The sequence below is a fragment of the Phalangium opilio genome, unplaced genomic scaffold (assembly GCF_054372755.1).
Source record: "Phalangium opilio isolate 3A_F unplaced genomic scaffold, DU_Popi_V2 ptg000003l_1, whole genome shotgun sequence".
Classification (NCBI taxonomy): domain Eukaryota; kingdom Metazoa; phylum Arthropoda; class Arachnida; order Opiliones; family Phalangiidae; genus Phalangium; species Phalangium opilio.
The window spans coordinates 3,102,475-3,116,632 of NW_028324145.1; the positions used below are offsets into that span (position 1 = coordinate 3,102,475).

General features: G+C 36.3%; 1 protein-coding gene and 1 long non-coding RNA gene across 4 annotated transcripts in view; one reads left to right on the top strand and one right to left on the bottom strand.

Annotated features, from left to right (window-relative positions):
• The window catches only part of LOC149717122 (neuropeptide FF receptor 2-like), a 106,152-nt gene that overhangs the window by 26,525 nt on the left and 65,469 nt on the right, over positions 1–14,158 (bottom strand). The window lies entirely within an intron of this gene.
• LOC149717124 (uncharacterized) lies at positions 149–1,881 on the top strand. Of its 2 annotated transcripts, none has more exons than XR_016365581.1 (5): positions 149–354; positions 1,179–1,230; positions 1,332–1,430; positions 1,499–1,621; positions 1,693–1,881. It is a non-coding gene; the product is annotated as an uncharacterized LOC149717124 (long non-coding RNA). The 2 variants fall into 2 exon arrangements; XR_016365582.1 differs by lacking the exon at positions 149–354 and adding an exon at positions 376–1,101.

Sequence of the window (14,158 nt, forward strand, 5' to 3'; positions counted from 1 at the left end):
ATACTCGAATATGATTTTAATTATGCCTATTATTGCCACATAAAAGTAAATTCTCCTACAACCACAAGCCCTAAATTTACTTTCTGTCCGACCCCTCGATAGACCGAGTACAAAGACCCTTAACCCTTTGAAGGCTTTCCCCCTTTAGTGGACGATGGGGATGGGCCAGGTTCGGTTCTTTGTGTGTTTGTTAAGTGGTAAACGGTTACTAAAAATTTCCACTGTGCTTCGCGATGTTTTCGAAAAGCGGCTTAAAACGGTTTTATTACAGTACGCTAGCTAAACCGATGATTTCAATCTGATGATCCATTTGAAAGTCTATATAAAAATTGTTTTATTGAAGATGTAATTCAGGTATGTAATATTTTATTTTATTTTCTAGCTAATTAAGGTATTAAAACTTAAAATGTGTACAATTTAATTGGACAATAGGGCTATTTGAATATAACGGAGCTCAAAGCCACTATAAATTCTACCAATTAGCTGAACCAGTCACTTTTTGTAAAGGTCCTGTGTTAAGAGATAACGCCTAAGTGTTTTTTCAGTAATAAACAGAAAAAATGTCCATAATAATATTATTTTTCACCTTGAGCTCTTGTTTAAAACACTTCTAATTAACGTAGCTAGTGCTAAATTTCAAAATATAATTAAAAATCATTAATAAATAAAGAAAAACCCTAGTACTGGTAAATCGAACCTTTCCTACTGGTACTTTTCCTAAGTTTCCCCCTCCCCCAATAGCGTGGAGTCGCGCCTTAATGTCGAAAAAACCGGGCTATTGTAGCCCAAAGAAAAAGTTTTTAATAGCCTAGGGATTTTCACAAGCTTAGTGGAATGAAGTATTAGGTTTATTATATATATATATATATACTATTAATTTTATGGACAATTTTGAGTCGACAATTTTCTTCGATATTTTCCTTTAGCGCCACCGTTTACAAGTTGTGATCAGTATTTTGCGTATGAACCGTTAAATTAGCATTATCTTTCAGTTCTCTACTTAAATTTACGGGACCATCCCTAATCATAACTCGTAAATAATTGTCTCTAAGTCAAAATGTCAAAGAAAAGTTTCGACTCAAAATCGTCTTTTGAAAAACGGTATTTTGGTCCTAGCCCCCATTTCGAAACACCCTGTATATGCTCTTTTAAATATGTATAAAAACTCTCCATTATAGGTGGAACTTCTCGACCAATTTTTTAATTTGGAAAATGGACTGGCAATATCATGTAATGTATAAGAAAAAATAATTATATTTAACTGCAAGGAAAGCTGTACACGAACTAATTTACTACAAATTTTTGGAAATTTATTTGAAATTGATGTTAAGGTGGTCCAAATATCTTATTCTCAATGACATTCAAGAATTTATCATACCGCAAATGGATTTAAATTAAATCCATTAAATCTCTAATGAGGACTTTGACATGTAAGTTCATAGCCATGATATCATTTCATTCTTCCATTCTAGTCGGACCATACTCGGAATATTTTTAGATGTCCAAAAGGTTTGACTACTCCAGAATCTGTTTAGCTCTAATTACTAAACACAAGTTTCTAAAACATCGACTTCCCAACACCAGTGGCTACGTAAATTATGCATATAATTATGCCACGAAGGTTCTAGTATAGTAATTAAAACTAATTATTCTAAGGGACTGGTAATTAAAATATGAATTATCTTTTATTAGATGAATTCGTTGAAAATGAAATTTCGTCATGAAAGGATGCAAATGGGAAATTTAGTCGTTCGAGCTATGAAGTTCCTACAGAAAGTTGTTCTTCTTTCAATTTATAACAAATTATAGATTTATAACGGATAATTTTATTCTGTAATTTACTTTGGTAAATCAAATAAAGTGGATTGAAATTCTAGAAAATCCTGGGAATTTTATGTTATGCATTCTACTTATCTTTAAACTATTTTCAAAAGCACACTTTTTTCAATATTGAACCTTAAATATGGGTTCGAAATACAACAAAATCATTCAAATTTGAACGCTGTATATCTGCTCAATAAAGCACCTACTCGTTCACTGTGGAACGAAAAATGCGAGTTCGAGGTATACCAATATCATTCTGTGTTGAACGCTAAATATCTGTTCAATCCACATAAATACTGTTTAGAATTGAACGCTAATTATGAATTCAAAATACACCAATTTCGTTCAAAAATGAACGTTAAATATTTGGTCAAAATAAATCGGTTTCGTTCAATATTGAACGTCCATAGAACGTTCGAGATTTCTCAGTAACGTTCAAAGTTGAACGTTAAATGTGCGTAAAAGATATAACAATTTCGTTCAGTACTGAACATTTTAAACTCAATCCAAAAAACACTTGCGTTCTTAAATGAACCCTAGATTTGCATATAGTATGGAACATTTGTGTTCTTGAAAGAACAAACTCCTTGCGTTCAGTTTTGAACGCTATATAATGAGTTCAAAGTTGAACAAAAAAGTGTTTAGCTACGGGGACAAGCCTCTGAACAACATTTTGTTCAGATGGGAACGATATTTTTTAAGAGTGTAGAGTGACCGGATTATCTTCTATTTGCGAACATAAATATTCGATAACACCCTAGCTCCAACAGAATAAAATATAATATAGGTTTGTGGGTAGGTTAGCCGTTCTTAGAACTGCCTGTCCTATTTCAGCTTGTGTCAAAACAACGGTTTCTAATATAAACGATTGTCAATATAATGGAGCCTTTTCAAAAGGGGCTGCTGCTGTGTCGTCTGCTTGATCTAGGGTTAAGTAAAAACACCAAAGACTTTAGAAAAGGTTTCACCTAGTGCTTTTGCTCGAAGTCAAATCTAGAATCATTGGACCATCACAAGATTTAGACAACCTAAACCTAAATTGTAACGTGAAGATAGCATAACCTAACCTGTAGAGAGCAAAACCCAGTATAGCCGAACCCGAAGAGAGCAAAACCCAGTATAGCCGAACCCGAAGAGAGCAAAACCTAGTATAGCCGAACCCGAAGAGAGCAAAACCCAGTATAGCCGAACCCGAAGAGAGCAAAACCCAGTATAGCCGAACCCGAAGAGAGCAAAACCCAGTATAGCCGAACCCGAAGAGAGCGAAACCCAGTATAGCCGAACCCGAAGAGAGCAAAACCCAGTATAGCCGAACCCGAAGAGAGCGAAACCCAGTATAGCCGAACCCGAAGAGAGCGAAACCCAGTATAAACGAACCCGAAGAGAGCGAAACCCAGTATAAACGAACCCGAAGAGAGCAAAACCCAGTATAAACGAACCCGAAGAGAGCGAAACCCAGTATAAACGAACCCGAAGAGAGCGAAACCCAGTATAAACGAACCCGAAGAGAGCGAAACCCAGTATAAACGAACCCGAAGAGAGCGAAACCCAGTATAACCGAACCCGAAGAGAGCAAAACCCAGTATAACCGAACCCGAAGAGAGCAAAACCCAGTATAACCGAACCCGAAGAGAGCAAAACCCAGTATAACCGAACCCGAAGAGAGCAAAACCCAGTATAACCGAACCCGAAGAGAGCAAAAGCCAGCATAACCAAAATAAGTCAATATTTAATATCATCTGATTTGGTAAACGCTAATTTCAAAGTTCGCTTTCATGGAAACGCTATTTGCTAACAAATCCACGTTGATAAGGATGTTTTGAAAATTGCTCATCTAAGAGAACGTTATTGTTAATGTACCAAATACTTTCCAAAATATATATATTTGTGGATATATATTTGTAGAAGCGTATGATGCAGTGTTTCCATCAGATTTCCTTGGCAATATCCTTTTAAATACACTTTGTAAGTCCAACATATTCTTAATTAATTGATAAATGTACGAAGCACAATATTCCTCTAGCATTCAACCATTCGGAACGGTTACAAAATTCTTCGGCAGTCACGCGATCATTTACAAATCCCACAAATGTTTTCCTACAACAAGGTTCATTTAACCCGAGGTCCCCAAGTGATCAAGAGTATACATTTCTCCAAGAAAGAAGGTATCAAAATGTTTAACTTTGAGAATGAAACGATCGACCCGATAAACTTTACTCGATGACCCGAGGAACGTTGAGGAAAATTTGAAATTCCACGAGAGAACTCTAGAAAGGAAAAGGGTATTACAGTACGGAATAGAATCTTGGGACGATGAGCTTTGCAGCTTTAAACGAGCTTTGTAGCTTCGCTTTAATGGTCTCAGAGATAGGTATAATGTACCATGGACTCCTTAGTCTTTTTCCGCCAATACGATTGGTATAGTACTGTACAATTTCCGAAAGCTCTTCTTAACAAGCTTTCAGACAATACGTAACACTTATTATCGCCAGAGTCGCGTTCACAACTATAGTCTACTATAGCTAAGCTACCTGCAGAGGTTTATGGGTTTGGAACACAAAAATGGTCTTTGCGTCCAGTCTGATGTTTTCCTGTTAGAAATTAATATTTTTTATAGTTTCAATTACATTAAAACAATGCTTAATTAGAGGTTGATCATAAAGCTACAATGTTACGGGTCTACAACAGGAATGGTGGAATGACCTATAGCTGTCCCAATCTTGAGAAGAACCAGACCACTTCTAATGAACCTTCCCCTAGTGTTACTGATATCAACCATGAAGCTTGGTTGTGTCTGTGCGTAAAGACTTCAGAACAAACACACTTTCTCAGCTATATATAAGATATCAACAGAATCTTTCCCAGCTTGGCTGATATGCGTGCAGTGTCATAGAAGAATATCTCTGTTAATTCCTCAAAATCTATCTCGCATCTGATTTTTTTTTGGCTTAAACCACATTTGACTTAGAATTACGCGACTAAAGTTTAGAACTTTTCGTGGGCCCAACCTTGCCACGAAATGAAACGTGACCAGTTCTAATAATGTTCAAAATTTCGTTTCAATATATCTAGTGGTTACTGAGAAATACTCGTTGACACCAAATGAGACTTCAGTTTATATCAGGAGTTTATGGGGAGTTACTATTTTATTGTGACCGGCGTTGGAGATGAAATTTTATAAAATCTATCTTTTAGTATACATGGTTTGAAAATGTTTTCCCCTTCTACTGTTGATATCAGAGACCTTTATTGTAAAGGGCATTGACGTTTTGATGTTAACTTTCATAGCGATTGTAAGCTTCTGAAGAAATGGAAGCAGCAGTGTATTCTTCGCTTTAACAAATCGTAGTAGTACCAAGACTCCAAGAGGAGGTGTAGAAGGCTTGGCCGAATTGTTCTCGCTTTGAAAAAGTTTTACTCTAAGCTTCCGCTGTGCGTGCGCATCTTTCTCTGTCCGCTTATTGGTTGAAATATGGTGAACCGGATATTAGGAGGAAAATATAACAAATAAATAAATAAATAAATAGAAAAGAAAAGAGAAACCCCCCAAATGCCTTGCCAAAGCTTCAACTCCCACTCTCTATACCCTCTTTGGTATAGTACTTAACCATTTAAATATAAACTGAAATGACCTATAACCCTTTCAAAAAGGTCATTGGTTTAAATAATTTAAGATCCAATTACGGAAGACCCCGACAAAAGAAAAGGCCAATCAAAGCTGACGTAAAGAATAATTGTTTTCCTTTAGAAGCTATGTGCCCCGCGCTTCAATTTGTCTATTGGTATTGAGCCAATAGAGTCAGAAGCGAAGAGATATAATAAAGCCATTGAGATTATTTCTTTAATCCTGCCTTTAAGCGTATTGTTTTCGAAGGAGTGGACGAACAAGAGATTTACCGAGATTTCATTGCATGGGAAATAGACTTCAATCAACCTTATCTCGTTCGTTCACTCTGTCAAGCGGAATTGATTCAAATAACGAGAGTCTAAAAGTTTAATCAGACGATTCCCGCCTTTTTCTCTAGTCACCTTTCACCCTTGGATAAAACATATTCTCAGCTTAGACTCGCAACGTTCGTATATGGCCTGAATGTTCGGTCTGAGAAAATGAGATACGGCATACGGATAATGAATAAATAAATAGCTAAATGTGAAAGTGTTTCCTATTTCCAACTTCTTGTCTTTAGTGGTTTTGGCGTCTGGTATATATCTCCAGTATATAGTTAGTATTTTGGTTTCTCGGGGGGATGCCCCTCCGCGAGTGGTAAACCCACACTTTTCTACGAAATTCTTATCTCTATAATTATTTTTAATTGAAGTCATCCGTGCCTTCTGAGCAAAAATTATATCTTATACCAGAAGGGGATAATAGAAGAAGGATGTCTCTCTGTATCCTCTTAATACTTAGCAGAAGTAAAATAAGGGACTAGAAGTATCGAGGTTACCAAATTCTTCACTTGGCGAAAGTGAATATTCTTGATAACACACCAATGGTTGGCCCTCTGGTAGCGGTTTCTGAATTTTCCCTCCAAAACGTAAAACGCTCGCGGCGGTAGACGGCCGAACTAGATTCAAGGACCCGCGTCCGTGTTCTGTGGCTTTAGGTTGAGGGGAAGGGGGTAGGAAATTGCTTTGGAACTCGACCAGTTTTTTCTCCCTAGTGTAGGCGCGATGGAAGCGGCATAAAATCCTCAGGATCTATTACCAATCTTTACTTATACCTTAAATATTACCTCTGACTTTACTTATGTAACATGATTCCTCCCAGGATCACCCTTTTTGTTTCCTTTCCTGCCCATCAAACTTTAGATGGGCATCGCACCATGCTAGGGTGAATTTTATAATTGTTAGTTACAAAATCCCCAGCAATCAACCCACAAACCTTGATTGTCTTGACGTGGGACAAAAATCCACAAGGGCATGCGTCTTGGCAAATAGTTAAGCGCTAATAGAGTAATGATAAGGGAACTATTTATCGTAGGATGTGATTCGGTTTAGCAACCTTACTAGAAATATTCTGATTTTGGGAAGAATCATGTTAAAATTACCCAGCTTATAGTGATACACTTCTTTTAAAACGAACTTTTATATACTTCTGCTTATACCCAGTTTACGCATTTGCATTACGTGATGGTTTTGGATAAAGGAATGTCTTTCAAAGGAGCATGGCTGGTAGATATAATTTGCTAATATTTCGCGGTGTTTCGTGGTATTTGCCCAAAAGTCGAGTGTAATCTTAAGACAAAGTAATTTCTCTAAGCTATTTTCATTAAAAATGCTTCTTAAAAATGAAAAATGCATGGAGTTTACGTAAAATGAATCAAAATTGAAAAGCTAAAATATGGACAACTGAATTTATAAGTATATATCTAGAAATAAAATTGAATGTAGCAGTGAAGCGAAAATAGCGTTTGGTCAGTAAGATTCGCGAGGAGATTAAATAAAATACAAAGGCTGCAGGCTCGTTCAGCTCGAGATTCATCTACCTTAATCTCGGAATTTAAATTTCCTGAATAAAAAAAATTGGATGTACCTTACCCAAGGTTGTTACACTGCATCCAAAGAAAGAAAATTTCGCAATCTTAAGCTATATCTAATGCGATTTACATGATTTTCTGGTTCATACCACTTTTCAACAGGTACTGAAAACTGGCGGATGGACACTACATATTAAATCCCGCAGAGAAAAAAAATAGTAGGTGGAAACTCGAGTTGAAATTAACAATGCAAATTTTACAGTTTCATTTCTTTGGAGTTCGAACCACAACTGCGGTTATTGTCATAAGTTTATAATATGTCCAATAAGTATGGGACTTGCTGTAATTTATAAATACTTCAATCATGCGGATTAAAAACCACTACGAGCACGTTTCATCTAGTTTTGCGTGATCATGCAGTTTCAAATTTAGGAAACGTATGTTACAGCCTATTCTATTTACCATTACCAACTCCAAGATCACTCCCGATTTGCAAGTTAAATCCAAACCACTTTACCTAAAAGGTTGAAAATTTGCGGGGGCGTTACTCTTAAGTAGTAGACGCGTACTAAGAAAGATTTTTTGCAATCCGCCGTCATCTTGAAAAATGGCGGCCAAAAATGTAAAAAAAACATTCTTTATGGAATTAAGCCAACCGATTGCACTAATATTTAGTACACTTGTTGCCTATATCCTATAGAAGGGTTTATGGATTTTAGGTATAAATTTGCCGCCATCTTTCAAAATGGTGGCCTGAAATGTAACAAAAAATTCCCGTTGAACAACACCAGATCTGCTATTTAACGTCTGATTTTGTTACGTAATCTTAACCGCCTCACATCAGGCTGTACTTCAGTATGTGCCCTAAGAAGTCCCAGTAGCCAGTGTCAAACTTAAGAAAGGTGCAACCTTATGTCTTTATTGACTCTTATAGACCATTTTCACGGACGACCAAATATGGAAAAGGCTGTTACGCTTTCTTGGATTAAAAAGTATGGGGTTGGGCACTAGATTTTTTCGACGAAGTCTGAGGAAGGAAAGAAAAGAGGTTTTTCATTTGAATTTTTTATTATTATTTCGGGAATCTAATTTCAGTAGTAAGTCTCGCAGTCTTCCTGTAAGGATGTAATTCGAATGCAACGAACCAACGACCTGTGGTTTTCAAAGAGGCTCTCCAATTTTCGAGGCAGTTACTGCGCAGTAGATTTCTTTCTATTTCAATAGGACGAAAGTTGTACGTGACCAAGTACTTTGGTCGCGTCATGAATAGATACACGCATAGGGTATATAGAGTAGAAAACATTTTTGCTCCGGGACCATTTCAAATATATTGTAGAGGGAGAAGAATTTGAATCGAATTACTTTCGGAAGATGAACAGCAACTTGGTATGTACATCTTTTTATTCTGTTCATTTTGTGATCACTACAGTTTTCTGAGCGGCGATTGGAACACTTATGGGAAAGCTGGACAGCATTTACTTATGGTATAATTTTACGCGAACAAATTTAATATTCTTACTAGGCTACTGTTAAATTTTTAAATCGTAATTTTCATTAGCTGGATGAGCAAATTTGATTGTATTGATTATTCTAATTAGATTTCTAAATCGTAATTTTCATTATCTGGATGAAAAGTTTTCATTGTATCAAAAAACGGATCCGTTTTTTGATTGTATTGATTATTTCTAATTAAAGGTGCACAAAAAAATAGGTGCGTGAACTTCTCGCAAACGGCAGTGTTGTCAGGACAATTTCAGCGAAATCTGCATGAAGCAGAAATTGAACTGCGCTTATAAACTGTTGGTAACTTTGTTGTAATAGTTTTTGCATTGATAAACTACTAATTTTATAATTATTATTTTAGATTACATGGCCGTTGCTCAAGGAATTTAATGAAACCAAGGCCTTTCATCTGATCAAAATCTCATAGTCTGAAAAAGGCTAGCGCCAAACTGAGGGGGTTAAAATAAAAAAGGGGTTTAGATAGCAACGTCTGTCTGTAACGCCATCTGGCCACCAACTAATTTATGATGTGTCGAAAGTCTACTTTAGGGAATTTTTACATTAATTTATAACGTAATTTACACAGGAATTTTTTTATTTACTTTATAATTAGAGACAACTAAATTTCGCTCTCTACCTAACTTGTTGGGAACCCGTCATAGTTTTTAGGAATGATTGGCTGAGAAAAACTCGTGATCAAACCAAATCTGGCCAATCACGTTGTTTTTAGTCGTTGTTCAAGAAATGACAAGAAAAGCACGAGCGAAGTTATTTTAGCTTAAAGAAGAGAAGGATGGAGTGGCGAGTCCCATACCTATAACGTGGTCTTTGTACCCCATCTACGGCACTGAAGTCATCCCAGCATCCTCAGCGGTTAGGTAGGGTCGTAGAGTAAGGAATCGTAAAGGACGCCCTCTGTCTTAAAAATATAAGCTAGTTCTCATAAAAATACAATGGCGCTACGCGGCAGCACTTAACGATCTCCTACCGAAGGGTAGGGGCATGCGCGAGGTACACAGGGAGAGTTTTGGTGCCACAGGTCGCCCATCATCATTGGCACTCCATCTTAATCATTTCTCCCTGATTTTAGAGTGAGAGTGACGGAATTTTTTGTACGTAGTTCTATAAACTTTTGCTTCAACCATCTACAATCGTAAAAGGACCCATGCTAAATCTGTATTGGATACAATAAAAAAATAAAGATAGAACGAAAAATGTATAAAAATCTAATAAATATTTTTATAAAGTATTTTGAATTTCTCTCAATATGATTTTTTTTATATTGAATAAATATTTTTTATATTCTTTTTTTTTTTCGGTGAAATGAATAGATAAAAGCGAAAAATAGCGAAGGATGGGATGTTCTAAAAAATTTTGTATTACATATATATTTCATATACTTCAAGTTACAAATGAGGTATATTTTTTAGAATAGAAGAAAATCCCCTCTAGGCTTAGGGTGGAGGACGCAAGACATTCACTATTATTCGAATACAATATGTTGGTCTTTTTCCACCGCTGTGTTTGTCGTTGTATTGCATCTCTAGTTGATACACGGTAGAAATAATAAACTTATCATATATATACAGGGTGTTTCTGATAAGTCTGCCATAAATTAAGGGGCATGTTCTTTATCTTTAGACGATTTTGAGTCGAAAATGTTCCATGACATTTTTCCGTCCGGGTCACTTTTTTTAAGTTATGATTTTGAGTGTTTTAGGGATAACCCCTAAATTAAATTAGCATTGTATTTCAGTTTCTTAATTAATTTTGAGGGGACATCCGTAAAATTATTCAATCTCAGCTTAAAACATTGGCCCTTAGGACAAAATGGAGATTCAAAATCGCCCAAAGAAGATCCCCCTTAATTTATGGCTGACTTGTCAGAAACACCCTGTATATGTTTGTTTGTTTTTTTGTTCCTTGTGCACAGTTACAATTCGTTAATTTCCTTATTTGATCAAACTAACTGATTGATATCAGTAATACTAGGGTAAAGTTCATTAGAAGTGGTTTAGTTGAGTTCTTCTCAAGGTTGAGAGACCTCTAGCAAATAAGGCAATTAAGAAAGTCCTATTCTAGACCCGTTACATCACAGCATTATGATTAATCACTAATTAAGATTAGTTTTATTGAAATTGTAAGTTTTTTCTAGTAACAGCGCCAAGTAGATATTTCATACGGCTGAATGAGAAGACTATTTAGTGTTTATAGATAGTTTTCAGACTAGGAGAGTTGATACCACTTACACCTGGAGGCGAGGGTACTTGGTGCTGCACTTTGTCCGCCAAGTAGCCTGGTCTCCTGGTGTAAATGTTCGTATCAATTCTCCTAGTCTGAAAACGATGTATTGTCTACATAGATAAGAAACTCTCCCAAGTTTCTCAAGACCCTTAAAACAAAGGGAAACTTAGCTAGTGGTAAAATATAGAATGGGTCTTTGATATAAATCTGTAAAGGTATTCTATTGGATTTTATCCTTGGCCTCATTTAGCCTTTTTACCTGAAATCAATGATTGAAGTGGAAAAAACCCCTGGTCAGCGTCCTTGTCTTCGAACTATAACGAATAGGTTTGACTCAATCGATTTACTCGACAGAAATGAAGATGAATTGCCAATAAATACTTTGTTCTATCTTGTAATCCACGTGGATTTTCTCTTAGATAAGGGATATTACAAATCAATCGTTAGATTTTGGATTAAATCATTTTTTGGAATAGAGCCTTTGATGACTAGTGATATTAATTGCGATTTAAATAATTATTGGTGGCATCTTAAAGAAAACGACACAGTTATGACGTCACCTTGTTGCTACAGTCACGGCATCGCGAGTGGCACGCTGTAAGCCTTGGACTAATGATAGAAGCTATAGCGTCTATTATTTATCCAAGGTGGAGTAAACTGAGTAAAGTGATGTCTAGTTTACTAGGGAGAAGATATAAATTCGCCACATTTCTAGCTTTATCTCCACAGCAAAAAGTAGAACCGGAGTTAATCCCCACCTCCAAATTACAACCAGCTTTTCAATGGTTCTTGAAAACTCACGTCAGCGCGACGCAAATGACGAAAATTACTGACTACTGCGGAGAGGCGAAATAGCCCGGCCTCCTTGTACGTCCCCCTTGAATTTTGAAAGGGGGACTGGGACTTTGGCGCGCGAATACTTGGGCATCTTCAACCTTCTCCCTAGTAAGCTAGATGTCCCTTCTTGATAATACCTTAAAAGAACGGACTTTCTCTAAACATAAAAGGAAAAATATTATAAGAAAATAAATGATCTCTTATTACAAAATAATTAGCATTTAATTAGTCTTAAAAACGAGGACTACTGCGCCATCCGCCATTGGTTTAGTGGCGTCTGCTAAATCGAATCTCTTACCCCTACGGGTTTAGTTGAATTTTCGCAGGCTGAGGGAGGTAGGGGTAATAGGTTCGGTTTAGCAGACGCCACTAAGCCAATGGCGGATGGCGCAGCAGTCCTCGTATTTAAGACTAATTAAATGCTATTTATTTTGTAATGAGAGACCATTTATTTCAATGTTTATCCTTATATATTTAGAAAAAGTCCCTTCTTTTAAGGTATTATATTATGTTACCTGAACTTTTCCATTAAGTTGAGATTTAGTTTTATTTTTTTATAGAATTTAAATTATATAAATAAGTCTTTTTGTAACAAACTTTGGAGAGTGAGTTAAGTCTTTATTGACAGCGCCTTTCTTTAGTCTTAATTTCAATTTTAAAATGTACTATCAAGGGACGGCAAAAGCAATTATCGAAAAGGTCAAGGATGAATTAAAAAAAAAAAGAATATATAAAGATCGCAGTGAGTGTTGATAATAATTAAAACAATACCTTGAAAGATACCTTTTAGGGAGTTTCGTTTATTTCGGGTAGTAAAAAAAAGGGGGACACAAACTAACATGGTTCATTAACTGGCAAAATTACGTTGACCTTTACAGGAACTCTCATTTAAAGGGAAGCATTTTGTTAGATAAGAACGTGTTTTTTGTAAAATGCAAAAGAACCGAAACTAAATTAAGGAATTATTCGAATAGGCGCGTGGTTTGGCATATTTTTCTGCTATACTGTTATTTGGTTAATTAAGAAAAAGATTCTAATTACCGCAACGTAAATTACTCCACTTCTCATAGCAACTTTTTAGTGTTTTTGTTCTAGCAAAAGGCATTACACGCTTTCCCATACTACTAATAGCATTACCCTGGTGGTTTGCTTCACCTTAGACCACCTAACCCATGGACAGGCAAAGCCATGTTAACCCGCGTTAACAAAAGGCAATGCGTAGCACGCGCCCTCACGCGTCTACCGACCGCAATTTAACGCCAAATTTCCCGTAAACAAAAATTCGTCTGTAATGGTTTGGGATAATTTTTTAGCCAAGACTTAATGTTAAATTGACTTTATAAATAATACCAGAGTGATATTTACAAAAACTTTAACTTGATAGATCGTTTATGAGTCTTTGATGAGAGCGAGAGGCTAAAATAAATAATGAAATTCAACCAACTTTTATAATTTAGTCAGATTTTCTTCCCATATCGGTGACCGGTGACTGGAGACCTCTACTCCTCGAAAAAAAAAAGCGTGAATTTTACTAGGGTTTGGTGAAAACCTTCCAACATCCGCCGCCACAGCGCTAGCTAGTGTCAGGGGTTGCTCTAAGCAAACCTAGCTACCTATTCAGTTGCCTGTCCATGGGTTACATGGTCTGAGGCTTCACCCTGGATAGGAGTGTATTGCGGGTTAAACATTTTTACAGGCGCTTATAGAAATAACATGGGATTGAAATAGCCTAAAAGTCTTCTTTGCCTAAATATTTTATAATTCTTCGAAACTCTTTCTTTGCGGAATTAAGTATTCAGTATACAGTCGCTTTAGATTCCTACCTGTTGACATATTCAAAGCGTAAAATAATATATAGGCTTGTATCAGACCGCCTAAATTAGCTTTGAAAAACCAGCCGGTTTACGATAGTGGAAAATAGTATCAATAGTTGATGTCTTTACTCAAAAGCTATGTTCACACTTACGGGGGAAAAAGTTAAGAATAAGAAATGGTTTGCACAGATTTCAACAGCCTCGGTAGACACTTTTAGGCAGGGCCGGAAATAAGTACAGGACACTGGACATTGTCCAATAAAATTTTAAAATGTCCCATAATTTTTCTAAAAACTAAGAGGGTCACTGGACATTTTGACCAATAAATTTTCCGAAGTTTTGATAGTTTGACTATGAAGATGCGACACTATTTTTGCACACTCCAGTGGACAATGTACTATAATTTTTCCAGTCAAAGGGGGCGTCACTGGACACTTGTCCTATAAGAAATTTCCCTTA